Source organism: Antechinus flavipes, chromosome 1, assembly GCF_016432865.1.
Source record: "Antechinus flavipes isolate AdamAnt ecotype Samford, QLD, Australia chromosome 1, AdamAnt_v2, whole genome shotgun sequence".
Lineage (NCBI taxonomy): Eukaryota > Metazoa > Chordata > Mammalia > Dasyuromorphia > Dasyuridae > Antechinus > Antechinus flavipes.
The window spans coordinates 269144759-269167328 of NC_067398.1; the positions used below are offsets into that span (position 1 = coordinate 269144759).

Here is a 22570-nt window from a genome sequence, read left to right on the forward strand (position 1 = left end):
AGATCAAATGTGATAATCCATTGTCCCCAAAGTCTTAGGGCAGCTTTAAGCTGTTCAGAGTGTATAAGCAAATTGTACTTCAGTTGTGAAAGCAAAATACAAATGCCTGCTATAAAAAAAAATCACATATTCAATTTAGCTAAGATACAGTTATTGGACTTTGGTGACTCAGGAGACAGAGTAAAGTTAGACTCTTTGTGACTGTTTCACTTAAATCCAATTCATCACCCTCTTTAAAAATGGAGGACAATAAACAAAGAAATATAATGGAGTGGTTTGCCATTTCCTTCTCCAGCTCATTTTACAGATGAGGAAATTGAGGTAAATACTTATGACTTGACCAGGATCACACAGCTAGTAAATGATGGCTTTGAACTCAGGTCTCATTGCCTCCAAGTTTTTGACTCAATCCCCTACATCATATAGCTACTTCTCATAGGAGTGTTTAATGCTATTCAACCCAAACTCCTTCTTTATTTTCTGTCTTTTCAATTTATTTTTCTAAGCAGTATCCCCTTCTGTGGAATATGAGCTTTTTCATTTTTCTATTTCCTTATTTTCTTTAGATACTCCTTGCCTCCAACAGTGTCAGGCAGAAAGGAAATGCTTTATCACATGCTTTTTGAATTGATTTGGGGTGGGTGGGAAGAGAAGTTTGGGGTTAATCTCCGTCAAGCTATATAGCCAACAGACTATCCCCTACTTGGGCAAAGGGGAAATTATTGCTATGTTTTAATATATAACACTGTTACAAAATAATGCAATTTTAAAACAATTATTGTTATACAACAATGTTATAATAATTGTAACTATTATAATTGTCTCCCTTGCCCCCCAGGGTTCACAATAAGCATTTAGTAGGAGGGGTGGAATTTAATACCATAAATTTCTGGAAGATATGGGTTCAACTGTTGCCACAGTTACTCACTGTGTGACTCTGGGGAAATGATTTAACCTCTCCAGGCCTTAGTTTCTTCATCTGTAAAATGAGGGGGTTGGTGCCAGGCATGATGGTACAGCTTCTAATCTCTGGTACTGGGGATGATAAATCCAGTGGACTCCTTGAACTTGAGAAAATCTGTGCTGGCGGACACCTGGAATGGGTGAGGTCGACATCAGGCTGCTTAAGGAGAGGCAAACTGGCCCAGTTTGGAGATGGAGCACTTATGGTTTCCTTGTGGATCAACAGATGAATTTTAGCATGGGGTAGAGAGAGTTAGGTCAGCGAGGTGGCACAGTGCATAGAATGCCAGGCTCTAGAATCAGGAAGACTCGTTTTCATGTTACTTCTCCCTATTTACTTCAGTTTCCTCATCTGTCAAATGAGCTAGAGCTAAACAGTATTTTTGCCAAGAAAACCCCAAATGAGATCATAAAGAATTAAACACTATTGGAATAACTGAATAACAGAGATTTGACCTCAACAATCAATACCACACAACAAAATAAATGAATGAATGAACAAATAAATAAAAATGAGGGGATTGAATTTGATGGCCTCTAAAATCTTAAACTTTGAGCCTCTAAGGCTATATCACAATAGCTCCTGCCTCTTAGACAGCTAATATAGACAAGAACATGGGAGCCACAAAAGTAGGACAAGAAAGGTAGTATCAGATCTAAGAGGAATCCCTTTTTGTCTGGATGTGTAGGTGGTTCAGTGGATAAAGCAAAAGTTCTAGAATTGTAAAAGTCAAATTTGACCTCAGATACTTACTAGTTACTAACTCTGTAACCTTGGACAATCACTTAATTCCTATTTTTACTCAGTTCTTCATCTGTAAAATGGGAATGCATTGTGGAAGAAAATGGCAAACCACTTCATTATCTTTGGCAAGAAAACCCTATGGACAAGTCCTTGGGGTCACAAGGATCTGGGCATAACTCAACAACAACAAATGTTATTTACTCTTCAAAGGCCACCTGATGAAGCCCTTGTTGAGCTCTCTGCTGTACCATTCCATTTTGCACTTAGGATCATAGAATCATCAGTGCTCCAAATGAGAAAAAAAGAGACATTATTCTCAGCAGAGAGTGGGTTAGAGATAACTATGTACAGAAATAATAGGTCCATTTCTTTCCTGGCTTCTTGAGCAGATCTTAGAAATCATCTAGCCCAATCTTTTTTTTTTTTTTTTTTTTTTTAAATAAAGAAACAAAGGGTCTCAGGGGAGAAGGTTAAGTTACATGCCTTTGGTCATATATTGGCATAGTTAATACCAAAACTCACATATTGATCTTTTGCACAAGAAAAATCAGATCAAAAGGGGGAAAAAACCATGAGAAAGAAAAAAAAATCAAGCAAATAAACAACAAAAAAGATGAAAATATGATCCATATTCAGGCTCCATAGTTCTTTCCATCACAAGTCTATTAGAATTGCCTTGAATTTCTCATGATTGAATAGAACTAAGTCCATCACAGTTAATCATCACATAATCTCCTTGTGTCTTTGTACAGTGTTCTCATGGTTCTGCTTACTTCACTTAGAATCAGTTCACGTAAGTCTTTCCAGGCTTTTCTGAAATCAGCCTGTTTGTCATTTCTTATAGAACAATGATATTTCCATAACATCCATATACCATAACTTATTCAGCCATTCTCCAACTGATACACATTTATTCAGTTTCCAGTTCCTTGCCACTACAAAAAGGGCTGCTACAAACATTTTTGCACATGTGGGTCCTTTTCCCTCTTTTATGATTTCTTTAGGATACCGACCCAGTAGACACTGCTGGATCAAAGGATACCCTTTGATACACATGAAAAATTTTATTCTTACTCATGTAAGCTCACTGACCCATCAAATAAGCAAGTTGTGGAAACTGTGTAACATGGGACCAAAAATCTCATATCATGTAAAGAACTGCATGTTCTTTGTGAATTATACAGAATTTATAGACAGACATGAGTTCTGGTCTTGAGCAATATTAGGAAAGGTGTGAAATTTTTCTAGCGTATTTCCCAATTTCCCCCTTCAGGGTCCTTTCCCCTCTTTCAAGTCTCCTCTGTCCTATTTTGCACTAAAAGGAAATTAGCATGGAAAAAACATATTAATCCTAAGAAGTGAATGTGTGTGTGTGTGTGTGTGTGTGTGTGGGAGGCAGGTGAACTTCAATATGTGATCCTTTATGAAGATATACCCCACAGGAGATTCAGCACTGTACTTATCTGTACTTAGGATCTACTTAAAGAGACAGAAACTATACTTAGAGGTTGATGGAATCTTAGAATTCATCTCTGATCAGAAATCAAAGCTTTTGTATGCCATCTAGTTTAGCCCCCATATGTGAAAATACTATTTTGTGTTCCATACTCAATTCCCACAGTCCTCTCTCTAGATGCAGGTGGCTCTCTTCATCACAAGACTATTGGAACTGGTCTGAATCATCTTGCTGTTGAAAAGAGCCACATCCATCAGAATTCATGATAGTATAATATTGCTATTGCTGTATACAATGTTCTCTTGGTTCTATTCACTTCATTTAGCATCAGTTCATATAAGTCTCTCAAGATCTCTCTGAAATCATCTTGCTAATATCATTTTTGCACATGTACTACAAGTATTTTTGCACACATAAGATCAATGGGTTTTAAAGGAAAAAAAAACTGGTATTTGTTTGCTTAGATACATATGCAAGCACACACACCCATAAGGCAGCAGAAGAATCAAAATTGAAATAACTCAGTAGGACTTCTAGCCTCTAGCACTATTGCTGATTCAGAAGTCCCACTTCTCTGATGCTGGGAGTGCGGCTGGGGCTGCACTGGTGCCACCTGTGCTGGCATTACATGCTGTGGTTCCACCCTGATTACACAGACCTTTTATGTTGACCTTCCAAGTCCACTTTGGTATCTTTGAGCTGAGAGATCTGGAAGTCACTAGTACTGTTGTTCATACAAAGGTCTCTCTTGGACCCATCTGGATCTAACCCTGGGACTGAGTCCAGGGCTGCATTGGGACTGCATGCTGGACTCCCACCCTGATGTCACAAACAAAGCTTCTAAGTTGCCTTCTGCTGAAAATTATTTACGGTCTTTTTGGGGATTCTGATGCTCTAAAATTTGTTTAGAATCATTATTTAAAGGAATTTGGATGGTTTCAGGGAGAAGGTAGGGTGAGTTCCTGCCTTTACTCCATTATCATGGCTCTGCCTCTATTCAGTCCTTCCTTTTCTTTTTTTAATTAAACTTATATTTTCAAAACTCTCCTCTGACAGGGACTCACCTTTTGGGGCAGTTAAGTGTCATTAAGATTAGCCCAGGACCACTCCCTACTTAGCTCAAACTTAAGTGGTCTTATTTAGCTGGAGATCTGGACCTGACATTTCTATTGAGTAGCTGCACCCTCTACTGAGCTGAAAATTAGTCCAGCACCACTCCTACTAGCTGGAACTTAAATGGTCTCATTCAACTGGAAATCTAGCCTGGGGGCAGTGACAGCATTGAAGGAATCTCATTCAATTGAAACCCCAGTCTCAGATTTCCTATAAAAAAAAGACAGTTTTAAACTCATATTTTTGCAGAAGTCCAAAGTAGGAATTATGCCATGCTAAGGGACTTCTTCCCTGGAGTTGCTTACCAGGACTCCTGCCCACTGTGAAGAGACCTTCTCAGTGAAAATCTTATTTCTCTGCCAGGATCTTATCACTAAGAACTCTGCCTTAGCAAAGCTAGCTTCTCTGTGCCAACAGAATAAACTTCCCTTTTGCCATTCAACCTTTTTGGATTTGTGAATTCTTTTCACATTGGACCTGTATTGACCAGAGAGGGTTCCCACACCTCTCTGCATTGCCACTAAATGCATAGGTATTGCTGGACCAAAGTCTATCCACAGCTTTGTAGATCTTGAGATAGTCCAAATGGTTTCCCACAACTTCACCAGTTCATTAGGGCACTTATTTTTCCTGGACTTGTGATTCACTCAGTTGGTCAGAGAGAACTGCCCTAAGGATCAGGAAAACCTGTATTCAAGTCTTGTTTCTTGACAGAAACTGACAGTATGACCCTACATAAGTCACTGTCTCAATAATCTAGATAACTCCCTAAGACTAGAAGTCACAAGACAGGTGTTGGCTTGCTTTAATAGATCTGGGAGTTTTTTATATCAGTGGAATCACACACAGCCCCTTATATGTAGATTTCAATTTACAAATAACCTCTGTGCTTCCCAGTTCTTCCACTCTAAATTCCTCTAATGCTTTACTCCACACACAAATGATGTGGGTGATGTATTCACTAGATGATGATAGGCACCTAAAGTTGGGGCTTGGTCATGTGAAGAATTCACAATGGCCATTCTCTTTGGCAAAAGGGAGATTTAATAGGAAAGAAGTTACAGACAAAATTAAGGGTTGCAAAAGACTAGGAATAGTAAATATGAAATAGTATTGAGAGAGTATAGAAAGGGGTTTTACTAGGAGAAAAGAAACACTCTTTGAGGTTGGGCATGCTCTTAGATTCTAGGCTAAATCCTGAAAGGAACTTAGCATCCCTAAAGAGTTAGCTAGCTACTTAAGGAGGAGTGGGGTCAGGAGAGACACCATGTGGCATAGGGGAGGAGTAAGAAGAAAGACACCACAAGTCAGAGGCCATGGTGGACTGACCCAAAGGAAGTCAGTAGCCGTGGTATGGCCCATAAGTAGATTTTATAGGGAAAATCTCAGGGACAGGACCAGGATTTCTGACAGGACATGGCAAGGTGAGACTGCTTAAGACCCTTACAGAAGGTGGATCTCAGGGGTTTGATATAACTTGGATTTCTGACTGGAGGTATAATGCTGGAGAAACTGAGCAAGATAGAGATTGGAGAACAATTTAATAATTTATTTAAAAGGGAGAGATTTACTGGGATCAAATGGATCCATGGTTTGGTCCCAGGGCTGAATGAAACTATTGTCTCAAAGAATCCAGCAGTGAATGTCAGATACACTTTTATAGGGTAACAAGAACAATGACATAATGGGGGAGGTATGGGGATGACTTAATTGGGGGAGGCACCTACAATGACATAATGGGAGGTACTGGAGAGGTTCCTGATATTCTAATGATTTCTAAAATGGATAAAGACCTTTATCCCATTAAACATTAAGAGGGAATAAGTAGAGCCTAAAGTCTAAGATATAAGATCTTTATCCTAATATTAAGAGAGAATGGATATAATCTGAGGCAGAGTAACTAAATAGGACAATTAGGGAAACTGGGTCAGGAAATTAAAAGGGAACTGTGGCACAACATTCTATACTTTCTCTTTTCTAACTATTCAAATCTTTGAATTACTTTCCTCTATAAGGTCTTAGCACCATAATTTTGACCAACCCTATGTGAAGTAAATAGACCAAATAAAAATCAAAATAAAGCTAGAACAATGCAAGGACTTATGGCAAGGGCAAGTCTCTCCCTGATAACCCCAGAGTTAATCAGCAATACACAAAACTCCTTATTGCAATCATGTTAGGTCCTTTGCAGTTGGGGAGCATATGGACAATTCATTGTGAGTTAGGTCTGTGGTCATTTATGACTCAGCCTCTGCTTACAGAGCAGCAGGGCTCAAGAGAGTTGTGCTGTCCATTCAAAGGGGCAACCCACTCTAGGGGAAAAGGGTGAGGCTTGGAGTAGCTCCACTTGTCCCTGTCCCGAGGAACAGACAGGGCTGCAGAAAGGATCAGATTTCTGAGCAGATTATGCAGTTAGACCGAGACAGTCAAACCCTAAACTTTTAGAGGCCCAATACCAAACTGCAAAGTCCTTTTAAGTATGCTGAAATACTAATTAAGGACCTGGGGTAACAGGAGTGGAGAAACAGATCAGAGAGACTGCCAGTCCCAAGACAGGTGTTTGATTTCTGGTTGTTTCTAAAAAAAATAATCCCCAAAACTGAGTCTGTCAAGACAATTCAACAGAATAAGGGGTTCCAAGGTTAAAGTATAACCAGCAAATCATAGTCCAGTAAATTTAAGCAAGGAGTAAAAAAATGAAAAACACTGTTTAAAGGACTTCCAATTAAATCTGAACTAGTAAAATGGGGGGGGGGGGCAGAAATACCTAAGAAAATACACCAGTTTCCCCAATTTCCTATTTCTTTCTCCCTTTTTTTTTTCTCATGAAAAGGAATTATCAAATAACCATCCCATATGTAAATCATATACATATACATAACAGACTAAAAATCCCACAAACATAATAGCAATAGTTATACAAGTTTAACAATTTCCATCCCAAGTCTTAAACACAGTAATACAGTTAAAATTCTAATAATTCAGCCACTTTCTTATACCCCCATATCAGTCCAAATTACATCAGGAGCAGGGGCGATGGTTTTCTCAAAAACTACTTCCTACTGAAGATGATAGGAGATGCTCAGTCCAGGGAGGGGGATGGGTGTGGTGTGGCATGCTAACAATCAAAGCTTGATCTAGGTCCTAGAAGCAAAAGTCAATATATCTGTAATTTGGCCAAATCTAGAAACAAAAACAAACCTAACAAAGACAAGTTAGAACAGTTTGGGGTAGAAAGACTGATCCACAAGAATTGCTACAAGATGTGGCCTCTCATTAGTTATAAACCTTAAGAAAAAAAAAACAAAAAACTTGAATATCCAGACACACTATCTAGTAACTGATAGATGGCCAGACTAAATACTTATTTGCTCAAGTATTTAGGGTATAATGATTACAGATAACCAGATTGGAAACAGCAAGGTATGACATAATTGAATTACATTAACAGTTTCTTATTGACCATTGCTCTGATTATAGAAATCAGTTACAGGAGGAAAAAATGCAGTGACATCAACTATAAACCCAAAAAATTTTACCTCCAATAACAAATCCCATTAACCAAAGTTTTGGATAAATCCTAAACAGATATTTACCATAACCTTATATTTATACAAATCAGTTTGCTCCTTTTAGCCAAAACCAGGGGGCTACAACTTGATTAAAAAAATATATCTGGAAACAGTTTGGGGCGGGGGAGAGGATTTTACATGGCTGTCCTTCCTCCCACTCCACCTCCAAAGAGGCAGGGGGGAGGGGAGGTGAAGTAAACTGCACTCCAGGCTAACTAGATGCTAACTAACAGGCTAACTAGAAATAGCAGAGAACAGTAGGGCGTGAGTTTAATTTTCACCCTTGAAGACAAAAGATCTCTACCCCACCCAACCTTTAAAGTAGCAGAAGTCAAGTTTTTTTTTTTGGGGGGGGGGAGGAAGGGGGGAATTCCATAAAACCAACATGTCCAGCAGAGCTGGATTAAAGCATAACTTACAGTGTTATAAAATAGGTAACAAACTCTGCACCAAAATATAGCTTTAAATTCCCAATAATATAAAACTGCTTTTCCCATCATATTTCAAATAATGAAACAGCATAGTTTTTCTTTATCTCCCTCTGGCCCCATGTGGCTATTATTCCCAATGGACTCCTCCTAAGCTCCAATTTGGCCAGAATTGGAGCCTTCAGAAAAATCAGACCCTTTTTGCTACATAGTTTACCTAATTAGAGGCATATGACCCCTTTCAGGAAAGTTAACAGAACTTCTTTAACAAGCTATTGTTCTTTTAAGATCTTATACTTAAAGATAACTAAATCTAGCCTGCATTATTTCCCACAATTTTAAAACTGACCAAAATACTCAGAACAAATCTGGCATGCAAAGGCAATAGTAAAATTATTTCCCAAATTTAGAATCATCCTAAAATTCCTAAGCAAATGTTTTCTCCAGCTGGAGTTCAGTATTGAAATAATCAATTCCCAAATTTGATCATTGTTCTTAAATTTAACAGAGCTCTTAAAATTAACAAAACAGGCAAACAAATCACACAGAACACAGAACACACATAGACTGGGCAGTCAAAACATTTAACACAGACCAGGGACTATCTGGAAAGAATAGCCCTGAGGGAAATTGTTGGTTCCAGTCTTCCATAATCCAAACAGAGCCTTTTTTTTTTTTTTTTTTTTTTAGCCAGATGGTGTCTTTAAAAAAGATACCCAGATTTATATTCTGGAATGCCCAGAGCTGTGCCAGCTGGTACACAGATATGTCTTAGACACCCAGGTAGGGGCCCCTGCGTCCAGAAGACCCTACTCCCAGAATTTATGCCGGTCAGCATTTCATAATTCTGGAAATACAAATGCTAGCATACAGACAGAACAGAACAGGTCTTATACAGACAGAACAGAACAGGTCTTAAGACTTAACCAGATGGTACCCCAAAAGGTACCCAGACAGACTTACTCTCCTGTGGCTGAAATGGAGGCGTCTACCATCATCAAGCTGTTGTGGCTGGAAACTGCTCTCTTTCCCAGAGGCTCTGGAAAAAAAAAATCCAGAGGGGCCTCCCTCTCCAGGCCAAGAATTCAGATCTGCAGCCACTCTGAGGCCCAAGGCAGAGACTGGAAAATCTCTTATCTCTAATCCTGCTCATTTTTTAATATCTCACTGGGGAGCTCCAAAATGTAATGCTGGAGAAACTGAGCAAGATAGAGATTAGAGAACAATTTAATAATTTATTTAAAAGGGAGAGATTTACTGGGACCAAATGGATCCATGGTTTGGTCCCAGGGCTGAATGAGACTATCTTCTCAAAGAATCCAATAGTGAATGTCAGATACAATATTCTTTTATAGGGTAACAAGAACAATAACATAATGGGGGAGGTACCTGGATGACATAATGGGAGGTAATGGAGAGGCTCCTGATATTCTAATGATGTCTAAAATGGATAAAGACCTTTATCCCATCAAACATTAAGAGGGAATATGTAGAGGGCTGAAACTCTTCAGTGATGCACTGAGGTCAGGATAGCAGAGCAGTGGAGGCTAACTGCTGATTGGTCAATACTCTGGGCATATCCTTGGAAAATGGTCCTTCCCACTATCCTGTGCTGACTTGATGATTGGTATATACAGAGGATTGTAGGAGGGACTAGGAGGTGGAATAAGACTAGCTGGGTCACTTTGGTGGTAAACGAGGAAGAAGGAGATTATGGAGGATCCCATTCACTTCTACCCCTAAAGACCAAGAATAAAGACTAAGGACTTTTGCTTATCCTGACTCTGGCTGATTCTAAGGTATCCTGGGTACTAGCCCAGTAATCACAGGAATAAGTATAGCCTAAAGTCTAAGATATAAGACCTTTATCCTATCAAACATTAAGAGGAGATGGTATTAACCTGAGGTAGAGTAACTAAATAGGACAATTAGGGAAACTAGGTCAAGACATTAAAAGAGAACTATGGTACAACAGAGGACCTCCCCAGAGGGTGGAACCATAGAGTTAAATTGATCTCTTGTCAATGCTTTCTCCCTGTTTAGTTTTTATCAATTTCAAAGATTAATTCTTTTTATTATAGCTTTTTATTTACAAGATATATGCATGGGTAATTTTTCGGCTTTGACAATTGCAAAACCTTTTGTTCCAACTTTTCCCCTCCTTACCTCCACCCCTTCCCCCAGATGGCAGGTTGACCAATACATGTTAAATATGTTAAAATATAAATTAAATACAATATATGTATACATGTCCAAACAATTATTTTGCTGTACAAAAAGAACTGGACTTTGAAATAGTGTACAATTAGCCTGTGAAGGAAATCAAAAATGCAGGTGGACAAAAATAGAGGGATTGGGAATTCTAGATAGTGGTTCATAGTATCTCCCAGAGTTCTTTCGCTGGGTGTAGCTGGTTCAATTCATTACTGCTGCATTGGAACTGATTTGGTTCATTTCCTTGTTGAAGATGGCCACATCCATCAGAATTGATCATCCTATAGTATTGTTGTTGAAGTATATACTTCTCCTAGTCCTGCTCATTTCACTCAACATCAGTTCATGTAAGTTTCTCCAGGCCTTCCTGCTGGTGATTTCCTTCAGAACAATAATATTCCATCATATTCATATACCACAATTTATTCAGCCATTCTCTAATTGATGGGCATCCACTCAGTTTCCAGTTTCTGGCCACTACAAAGAGGGCTGCCACAAACATTCTTGCACATATAGGTCCCTTTCTCAGGGATTAATTTTTATCAGTTTCTCTGCTAACCACACACAACATTGAAGACCTCTTTACAAAGATGGTCACCCTTGATCTTCTCAATATCTTAAGATATTCTAGTCCTACCACCACAACTTAAGAGTTGATTTGATTTGATCATCATCATCAGATGATCTGAGAGATCCATTTGTCCTATTGTGACTCATTCTCTTGCAAAACCTAATCCTGGATTGCTTCCATTATCAACTCTCTTTTTGTTGTACAACTCTCCATGACCCCGCTTGGAGTTTTCTTGGCAGAGATACTGGAATGGCTTGCCATTTCCTTCTCCAGCTCATTTTACAGATGAAGAAACTGAAGCAAAGAGGGTAAAGTGATACTAAGGATCACATAGATAGTAAGTATCTGAAGCAGGATTTGAATTTGGATTTCCCTGACCTCAGGCCTGGTGTTCATTGTAGCATTTTCTTTTTGTTTCTTTAATTGATGCTACTGGAGGAAATGACAATGTGACTTGTAAAAATGTTCCAAACGCTTTCTTTAAGTGAATTATACTAGTACCTCTGAAACTGAGGCCATTCATTTCATACTTTAAACAAGTATTGTGAAAAATGAGTTGGAAAGGGAGAGATTGGAATTCAGGAAGAATATTATGGTAGTCTAGGCAAAGGCAATAGGGCAAGATAAAGAGTGGTGCCAGTAGGAGTCACAAAAGTCACAATAAGGCAGCAGGGGTTAGCAGATGGAGCTTGGCACTTGGTATGAGATGTAGATTTATCTTACTTCAGATGCTTACTAGTTTAATAAATGCCTATGTGACTTTTTAAACTCATTAAAGATTGGTTTCTTAATATATAAAGAGGTACTGGATTCTGTGGGTTCCAAGGTCTGTATTTAATCTATGACAACATGATCCTCACCTCTATTCACTTATCAAATCACTTTTCATTTTTGGGAATGAGAAACAGGAAGGATGATTTTAATTGGCTAAATGAGATAGAGAGAAACAGCCTCACATAGGAGATATTGGACTGGGGATATCACTATTATATATGGTCCATCATCAGAGGTATGCTGAAGCCAGTTTGAACTAGTCTATGAGAACTAATTATTATATTTTCAGTATGAGCATTTGCAGCTCAGAAATTGGCAAATACTATAAATCAGAACTTGATTTTTTGTTGTTCTTGTTGATTGTCTGGATTTAAGAAATTAATGCAGAACACATTAATAAAAATTAAACTTAAAAGAGTACCACAGACGCACCATCTCTTCCCAAAAAGTTGCTTGTTAAACATATCCCAGCACACCTCTGAACATGGTTCAGAATTTTATCCAGAGACAACTCTAGTAGTATATTCATTGACTGCTCCCTAGAAGTTGAAATGCTGTGTTGTGCCTTTTTCTTTCTACTCCTTCCCACTTCTTTTCACAGACCCATTCTTCACCTTATTTTGAATTCTTGATAAGAAACATAAAGACAATTTCATATTTACATAATTCTACAAAACACTTTCTTCCCAATAACCATTAACTGTTCAACAAACATGTAGTTAAGGACCTTCTTTATATTCCAGTAAAAGTATAAAGAAAAAAAAAAGTTTCTGTTCTCAAGAAGCTACTTTTAGAGGAGACAATGCATGCACATGTAAATATAGGTATATGTGTATAATATGGGTATATATACATATATATGTATACATATATACACATGCACAAATATATATATGTTTTAATACATATATGTGTGTATGTCTGTGTATATATGTGTGTATATATATATTTCTCTATATATGTACACATATATATGGCAGAGAGGGAAGGGAATAGGTATTAAGTATTATATGCTAGGCATTTATAAATATTATTTAATATTTAGCTATTATTCAGTCAGGTCCAATTCTTTATGGCCTTCATTTTGGGTTTTCTTGGCAAAGACACTAGAATGATTTGGCATTTCCTTCTCCAGCTCATTTTATATATGAGAAAACTGAGGCAAACAGGGTTAAATGATCTCCTGGGCCTAACAAATATTATCTCATTTAATCCCAACTAACAGTTGAGAAGATCAGGAAAAAACTCCAGATAAAAGGTTATACTTATGTTGAGTCTTGAAGGAAAAAAAAAAAAAAAACACTTCCAAATGACAGAGGTGAAGAAAGGATTGCCCCCCATTTAAAGAGTAGAAAACAGGCTCAGAGAATTAAGACACTTTCATGATTATAGTTAATAAATGATAGAGCTGGGATTTCATCCTGTCCTTCCTGACTCCAAGCCTAAAACTGTTTCTACAATATCTCATCCCTGCCAAAATAAACTAGAACAAAATATATTTATCCCAAGTTTTTTACTGTCACCTTGGAAAGCAGATGGAGGATTTGAAACACAGATAAGCAGGTTTCAAGAATGGAGTCGATTACAACAGGAAAGAGCTAGGTTGGTCAGATAAAAGGATGGGTAGCACCAGGTAGCATTAGTCCAGAAAAATCAAGCTCAAGAAAATTGTGTACTTGGAACAGACATATAATAGTAGTGATTTCTTCCAAGTGAGAAGATATTTCTCAAATTTTATTTGTGACTAGCCCAAATAGACTATTTGAAAAGGGTGTTGCCTCCAGATGGGCATCCTGTTTTGCAACTGGTGGTTGGGCTTTCTGACAATCTGTTCTGTGTCAAAGAAGTTTCTATCTGGTACTGGATATTTGATTCTTAAAGAAACTTCTTTGTGGTTATGGTCCATATTCTTCCCTGAAGTTCTAACTCAAGAAAGTGAGCCTTGACTGTAGCAGGAAGATTAGTTTTAAGAAAGACCTGCAAGTAATATCTTTGGTCTATGACATCTCAGCTGGCCATATAATCATTCCCTCCACCTCTGAGTGGCAGTTCTTTCATCTTTCTATGTAGGATGGACCTCTTCATCAGTCTGATGAAACCTTTGACCTATTCTCAGAAGAATGCTGTTGTTTTTAAAATGCATACAATAAAATATACAAGGCTTGTTGTTCATTCCTTTTTAGTCATGTCTGAGACTTCATGACCCTAAGAACCTCTTCTTTGGTAGCAAAGTGAGGCGAAGTGACTTGCCTAAGTTTACACAGGTATGAAGTTTCTAAGGCTGGCTTTGAACTCATGTCTGTGTGCTTTATCCACTTGCAACACTTACCTGCCTTTATAGTGGTGTACAGTTATTGGATATCTATCTCTTTAGCTATCTTTCTGTCTAAAATCAGATTCACAGAGGCCAGCGTTAGAACATCTACAGATATATGCACAAGAAGGTAATCCAAACTATTCCACTTTTAAAACTTTCAAGGGAAAGGAATCTACTACCTCCCAATTGGCTAATATGTCATCCATCAAGAACATTCCATTTATCTTATGTCTAATCTAAAACTCTTTCACCCCATTCATTCAATACAGTGCCATGCCTGGAGTCAGAAAGACCCACATTAAAATCTCGACTTAGACATTTAGTACCTGTGTGACCTGGACAAGTTACTTAACCCTATTTGTCTCATTTTCCTCATCTGTAAAATGAGATGCAGGTGTAAATAGCAAACCACTCCAATAACTTTGTCAAAACAAAACAAAACACAAAGGGGTCACAAAGAATCATAATTGACTGAAAAGTGATCAATAAAAATTCAATTTTAGTACTTAGAGGTGATAGAGAATAGCATTTATATATTTTCTCTTTAGTGACATTTCCTCTACTTTAAAGCAATTTTACTTTCTCTACTAAGACTCTTATTCTCCAGGTGACTAGTTTCTCCAAGGCTGTAAGTTCTGCAGAGAATTTGGTTTTCTCCAACTGCTGGAAGAATGCCTAGACACTAGCATTGCAAACAGTTGCAGACACAGAACTGCCTTTCAGTCCAGCAAATACCTCACCCACAGATGGCCTACAGATGCTGCATTTCCCCCAGAGCACTTCATTCCATGCAGTCGATCATGCTTCTTGCCTGGCTTTCTCCCCCCATCCAGCATATATACACTGCCTGAATATCAAGGACAAAAATGGTCCCTTTGGAGGCTGATTTCAACACAATAAAGTCAATATGCTAACTTCACATAAAAACCAGAAATGTCACTTTGACTTCAATCTGTAGAAAGGAAAGAGATTAAGTAAGTAGTAAGGGCTACTATACTCCCTAGAAGAAAGAACAAAACTCTTAACAGAAAATGCATGTCAAGTTTGCTATCTGATTTATCATATCAGATACTTATCAGAGGTCTTTTAACAGAAACAACCAGGTGAAATGAGAAACATGGTTGTCATTCCGGCTTTCTGTTTCCAGCTTAGGTCAAATCCCTTCCCTGTTCTGAACCTTACATGCCTCACTTCTCAAATGAGGGTCTTGGATTAGATGATTTATAAAATCCCATCAATCTCTACCATTCTACTGTTGCTATGATCTCACCTATCAAAACCTGTACCCACAAAAGGACCATTAGCCATTTACTCTATTGTATTACTGATTCCAAAGCAATCTGCTGCCATCACATATCAAGTATTTATGGATCAGACCTACTTAGTCATTTTCTCAGCAGTTGTGGTTCCCTAAATCAGGACTTGACAATGAAAATAATGCTCCCACCTAGAAGCTTCTCCAAAATACTAGAAGTTCTTGATCCTTTTTGAAAATAGGTATTCAATCCCTTAAATTAAAAAAAAAAATCAAAGTGGAAGCTAGAGCCTGATGGTATAACCAGAAAATATAAGGATAAAATCCCAACCTGGACCATCCTTTCATGGGGCAGCTAGGCCATATCTACTCTCCCTCCCTCCTCCCCCCCTCCCCCTACTACTGTCCACCCATTTTCACTCTTTTTCTACCTAATCCCTCTTCACTAGCAGCCTTGCCACTTAGGGGGACTTCCTGACTACTCTCTGGTTTCTAGTTTCTTTTTCTTTGTTGTCTTCCCCTATTAGAAATAAATAATCTTCCCAAGGGGAGGGACCAGGTTGTTGTTATTTTACTTGTATCCCTGGTGCTTAATATACTGCCTAGCATATAGTAAGTATCTGATTAATTCATTCTCCCTCCCTCTCCTCTCTTCTTTTCTTATCTCTCTTCCCCTCCCTTCCTCCTTCTCCCCTCTCACTTCCTTTCTTCTCTGTCTCTCTGTTCTCTATGCTTTCTCTCTTTCTTCCCTTCTCTCTTCCGAAACAAAATTTGTAAAATAAATAAATAAATAAATAAAACATTTATAAAATTTATAGACATTCATCCTTGAAAAATTGGCTAAAACATATTCTAAAAATCAATTTTTCATTTTGTTAAATATAATTTCTTTTAAAAAAAATTATTGTAGCTTTTTATTGACAGAACATATGCATGGGTAATTTTTCAACACTGACCCTTGCAATCACTTCTATTCCAACTTTTCTCTTCCTTGCCTCCACCCCCTTCCCTTAGATGGCAGGCAGTCTCATACATGTTAAACATGTTAAAGTATATCTTAAATACAATATATGTGTACATATTTATACATACATATACATATACATACATATAACTCTCTTGTTGCACAAGAAAAATTGGATTTAGAAAGTTAAAAATAACCTGGGAAGAAAAACAAAAATGCAAGCAGTCCACACTCATTTCCTAGTGTTCTTTTGCTGGGTGTAGCTGGTTAAAAGTCAGTTTTTTAAAGGAAATATGACAAAGTAATTTAAAAAATTACATTTAAATAGATAATAATGAGAGAAATACAAATTAGAATATCTCAGAGGATAATCTTAAAGTCATTAAATTATCAAAGCTGGTAAAAATAAACAAAAAAAAATCAATGTTGGAAGTACTGTGGGGAAGTAGGCACATAAATCCCCTGCTAATGGAATTGTAAATTAGTTCAACCATTTTGGAAACAAAATGGAACCATGAAACAAAAGATAGCAAAAGGTTGATAATCCAGTGTTAAGTTTATATTCAAAGGAGGTTATTGATGGGGAGAATAGACTTTGTTCTACAATGAAAACTTATATTGGGAGCAGCAGAAGGGACTAGTCTTCTCCCTAAATAGCAAGAAGTATCTCTCAGTTCTAGACAAATATATTGTGTTTAGTCCTGGGAAAATCATGATTCATAACAGAAGGGTTAGGCTCTTAAAGTCCCCACTCTAGAATCCTAGGGAACTTAGGTTAAGTTCAATCAAGTAGAGGAAAACTTTTTGGTTTCACAAAAAAGTCTTGCTCAACACTAGAGGCTCACAAATAACCATGAACAAATACATCAATAATAATAAAATTACTTTTATGCTCTCCCAGCAGGCTTATACTTAAGTTAAAAAAAATATAAATCAGTTTTCAGGACTGTCAAATATTTACTCTGGGGGCACCTAGGTGGAACCCAGGAGGCAATTAAGATAAAATTCAGACCTTGGAGTCAGGAGAACCTGAGCTCAAATCCAATCTCAAATACACAAACTGTGTGACCCTGGGCAAGTCACTTAACCCTGCTTGTCTTAGTTCTTCATCTGTAAAATGTACTGGAGAAGGAAATTCCAAACTGTTCTAATAGTCTTGCCAAAAAAACCAAACCCAAATATGTGGTCACAGAGAATTGGTCATGATTGAAACAATTCAATAACACCACAGATATTTGCTTTGGCTTTGTACTGCCCAAGTACTGTCCAAGTAATTCCTTTGGATCCATTTCTTTGGGAAGCCTGGCAAGAATTGGATTTTTTGAACTGAAATCCATCTTCCTTCCATAGGAAGCATTGGTAAAATTTCTGGGGAGATACTCTCAAAGTGTATTTGACACTAAAAGCTCTCCGGAGCTTTTGAACTTACAGGGTTGCTTTCTAGATGGGAAGCATACACCACATTTTCACTATTCAGTCACCTGTATATAGGAAAGGGGAAAAAAATAGATCAAAATTCAGAGTTAAGTTCACCTAGGTAGAGTATGTGCTTATAGTTGCCATATGCTTGTAGCCATTCTACTACCATGATGTTAGGAGTAGGGGCTGAAGGAGGGCATCGGCATCCTTACCTACCCCTCCACCAAAGGCTCAAAGAGTTCTGAGTTTTTGCAAGACTCAGGAAGAGACTGACAGAGGATGGAATCATTCCATTTTTAAGGTTAACTGAATCACTGGCCTGTTCAGTGGCCAGTATGCTTGTTATCTCAAAGAACTAATTATTTTCACTATAAATTGCTAGAGTGGCTCTGATCCTCTTCCATGGAATGATAGTAGATAGATAGATAGATAGATAGATAGATAGATATTCTTAAATAGCAACCCTTTTGCTAATGGTAAAAAAACTGGAAGCAAACTATCACAGAATGTAACTGAATAAACTGTGAATGCAATGGGATATTATGGTGTTGAAGGAGATGTGGAATATGAAGAAAAATATGTAGATTAATGAAGTGATATAAAGGGAAGAAAGCAAAATCAAAAGATCAAAACACATAGTCTAGTTAAATCAACAAGTATTTATTAAGGAATTACTTATAAGTCTGGGAGGGCTAGGTAGTGCAATTGGTAGAATACTGGACCTAGAGTCAGGAATACTCATTTTTCTGAGTGCAAATCTGGCCTAAGACACTTAGTAGTATGTTACCCTGGACATATGACTTAACCCTGTTTGTCTCAGATTCCTTATCTGTAAAATGACCTGGAGAAGGAAATGGCAGATCATTTGCCAAGTATCTTTGCCAAGAAAACCCCATATGGGGTCAGAAAGAGTTGGAAACAACTTAGAGGACAATATGTTTAAAAATAAAAATTCAAAGACAATTCTTGTCTTCAAAGAACTTACATTCTAATGGAAGAAGCTAATATATCAAACGAAGTTGAGGTGTACTTTGGAAGTGTGCGGGGAACAGGACATGGTATCCAATAGTGAACAATGGATGTCAAGTTCTGGGAAGACCTCACCAATGAGAAGAGGGGCAAGAGCAGGGAAAGGAGGCAAATGAGTTTTAGTAGCCTTCAGGAGACTGAAGAATGGGTGAAAGGTAGTGACTATAAGTATGTATATGAAAAAGTTTAACAGAAAAACAAACAACTGCACTTCAGTTTAGATAGAGGCTAGGAAGTTGATACCCCCTTATTAACAAATAATTAAAGCCTTCTTTCTTTTAACAAGTTGTTAAGTAAAGGATAATATCACTGCATATGTCATTCTTCCCAGTTACTTATTTGGCTTAACTATTATGTTAGGTTTTATTTTGCTTTTGGGGGAAAGAGGAATTAGAATTGTATGTTTTGTTCTCCAGTTTTATTTGTACTACTTTGACTTATTGTTCAGGTAGAGCCCAGGCATTATTGAAAATTAAAAACAGACAAACAAAAAGATATTCATTTTAAGACACTAAGAGTTTAGAACAAGACTCCCATCCATATCTCCATCAAATCTTTACTAGCAACATGAACATCTAGAAAGGATAGGAATTCATTGAATCATCAGCAGAAATAACAACCTTGACTCCCAAGCATAGAATATCCTCTACCTTGTCTTTGATCAGGTATTTATTTGGACAAGAGATAGAAATTCTGAAGTAAAAACTTTAGGGACCCTGAAAACCCAAACGATTTGATGGTGGAGATGATCCCTGCCTGAGCTTCAGAGAAACAAATCCAGGAAACACACTGGCAAGTTGCTCTAAGACAACTCTCTGGAGGTAGAGTCAAGATGGTAGAGTAAAGATAGGAACTTGCTGACCTCTCCCCTAAACCATTTCTTTAAATAACAACTCTAAACAAGTTTTAGAGCATCAGAACAACACTAAAAGATAGGAGAACATTTTCCAGCTGAAGATAACTTAGAAGATCAGCAGGAAAGGTCTGGGACATGGTATGGGAATCCAGAGTGCTGTCCCCATGTAGGCCACATCAGCATAACTCTGCCCCCAGCCCCAGTGCCAGCAAAACAAGAATGGATCTAGGGACCCCTGACTTGGCAGCAGTATTGGCTGTTTCTCATCCCATGGTTTGGATGATTGGCAGAAAAGGTTTGTGAGAGAGTCTTCAGAAATCAGCAAACTAAAAGTATGGGCAGTGGTGGTTAGTAGAAGCTTCTGGAGGCCTTAGCTCACAGGAGGTCTCTTTACTAGCATGGGGAAGGATTCTGTTGCTTTAGCACATTCGATCTTATAGCTCCAATGGGGCAGGGATGCTCCTAATGGTTTCAGGGTAAAAAAGAGTGCTTGTGGACAGATCCCTACAAGGATCTCTGAAAAGAATTGAACAAAATCCTTGAAGCTTGGGACACTGCACCCGCCACCCTGGAAACTTAATAACGAATCAAAAGTCTAGTAATAGGCTAAGAAAATGAACAGACAATAGAAAAACCATAGAAAAATTACTGACTATAGAAAGTTACCTTTATGGTGACAAGGAAGATCAAAACACACATTTAAAAGAAGATAACAAAGTCAAAGCATCTACATCCAAAGTTTCCAAGAAAATTAAGAATCGTTCTCAGGCCATGGAAGAGCCCAAAAGGGACTTTCAAAGTAAAGTAAGAAAAATAGAGGGAAAATTAGGAAGAGAATTGAGAGGGATGCAAAAGAAAATTAAAAAAATCTAATGAGGAGAATAATACTTTACAAAACAATATTGGCCAAATGGGAAAGAAAATACAAAAGATTACTTAGGAAAGTAATTCCTTAAAAATTAGAATTCAACAAATGAAAGCTAATGACCATGAGAAATCAAATACAATAAAACAAAATCAAGAGAATGAAAAATAGTAAAAAAAAGAATGTGAAAAACATTGTGAAAACAACTGGCCTGGAAAATAGATTTAGGAGAGATAATTTTTAAAATTATTGGTCTATCTGAAAGTCATGATGAAAAAAAAGATCCTGGACATCATCTTTCAAGAAAAACTGCCCTGATATTTCAGAACCAAGGGGTTAAATAGAATTTGGAAGAATTTGCTGATTACTTCCTGAAAGACATCCCAAAATGAAAACTCCCAGTAATATTATAGTAGAATTCCAGAGCTCCCAGGTCAAGGAGGAAATATTATAAGCATCCAGAAATTAAAAAAAAAATCTAATTATAGTGGAACCACAGCCAGGATAACACAAGATTTAGCAGCTAATACATTCAGGGATTGGAGGGCTTGAAATGTGATATTCTGGAGAGCAAAGCAACTAGGATCACAATCAAAAATCATCTACTCAGCAAAATTGATTATAATCCCTCAGGACTAAAGGTGGAAAATTTGAGGATTTTCAAGCATTCATGATGAAAAGACCTGAGCTGGATAGAAAAATTTGATTTTCAAATACAAGACAAAGAAGTATAAGGAGATAATCAGGAAACTGATTATCATAAGGGACTTAATAAGGCTTATCTGTTTACATTCCTACATGGGAGGATGATACTTTCTCTTTCTTATGGCAGTTAGAAGGAGTATATATAGACAGAAGGCACAAATATAAGTTGCATATAAAGGGATAATATCTTAAAAAAATGAAATTGAAGAGTGAGAGAAATGTACAGGGAGAAATGTAAAAGGGTAAGTGGAATGGTTTAAATTATCTGTTGTAAAAAAAGAAGCAAAAAAACCCAAAAACCTTTTACAGTGGAAGGGAAAAAGGGAAAGAGAAGGTGAGTGAGTGAACCTTACTCTCATTAGAACTGGCTCGAGGAAATAACAAACACTCAATATGGATATAGAAATCCATCTTACTCTGCAGGAAAGTAGGAGGGGAATAGAATATGGGAAGCAGGGAGAGCATATTGGAGGAATATTTTTTTGAGTAAGGACAGGGTGAAAAGAAAAAGATATAGAATAAACAGGGGGTATATACAGTTTTTTTTTTTTTTTTTAGCTATAACTTTTTATTGACAGAACCCATGCCTGGGTAAATTTTTTACAGCATTATCCCTTGCACTCATTTCTGTTCCGATTTTTCCCCTCTCTCCTTCCACCCCCTCCCCCAGATGGCAAGCAGTCCTATACAAGTTAAATATGTCACTATATATCCTAGATACAATATATGTGTGTAGAATTGAACAGTTCTCTTGTTGCACAGGAACTGCTAACTCATTAGAGTTGATAGACTGTTTATCTAATCTTACAAGAAGATGTTTTGGACAGAACCTGAAACAAGGTACTAAGTAGAACTAATTAATACAAGGCTTGTGTTCACACCTTTACTCATTGGAGTTCACAAGTATGGAAGTTTCACAAAGTAAACTTTGTAACTTTATGAGTTCACACCTCCCTTGAAGCTCTTAGGGCCAGAAAACCCATAATCCCTCTCTCTCGTATCCCACAATTCATCCCTCTTGTATAAAAGAAACAGACAGAGGCTCTCGGTCAGATTTCAGTGGAATTACGCCAGAAGCCCTCTCTCCGAGGCAAGGCAAGAGAGAATATATTCCACTTGGCTGGCTGGTCGCAGAAGAGAGTGGCTGGTGCAGACACAGAGCACTTTGGGAGATTTCACTGGAATGACATGAAGAGTGGAGCTGGCTGGAGGCTGAAGAAAGCAGAGGCAGAGGCAGAGGCTGAAGGAAAAAACCTTTGGATTTGGAGACATTGGGAGGGAGCTCTTGGAACCAAGCAGAGAGATAGACCTCTAAGCTAACCGG

General features: G+C 37.7%; 1 pseudogene; it reads left to right on the forward strand.

Annotated features, from left to right (window-relative positions):
- The first annotated feature begins 1010 nt into the window (after positions 1-1010).
- LOC127545258 (luc7-like protein 3) overlaps positions 1011-22570 on the forward strand; it is a 68773-nt pseudogene continuing 47213 nt past the window's right edge.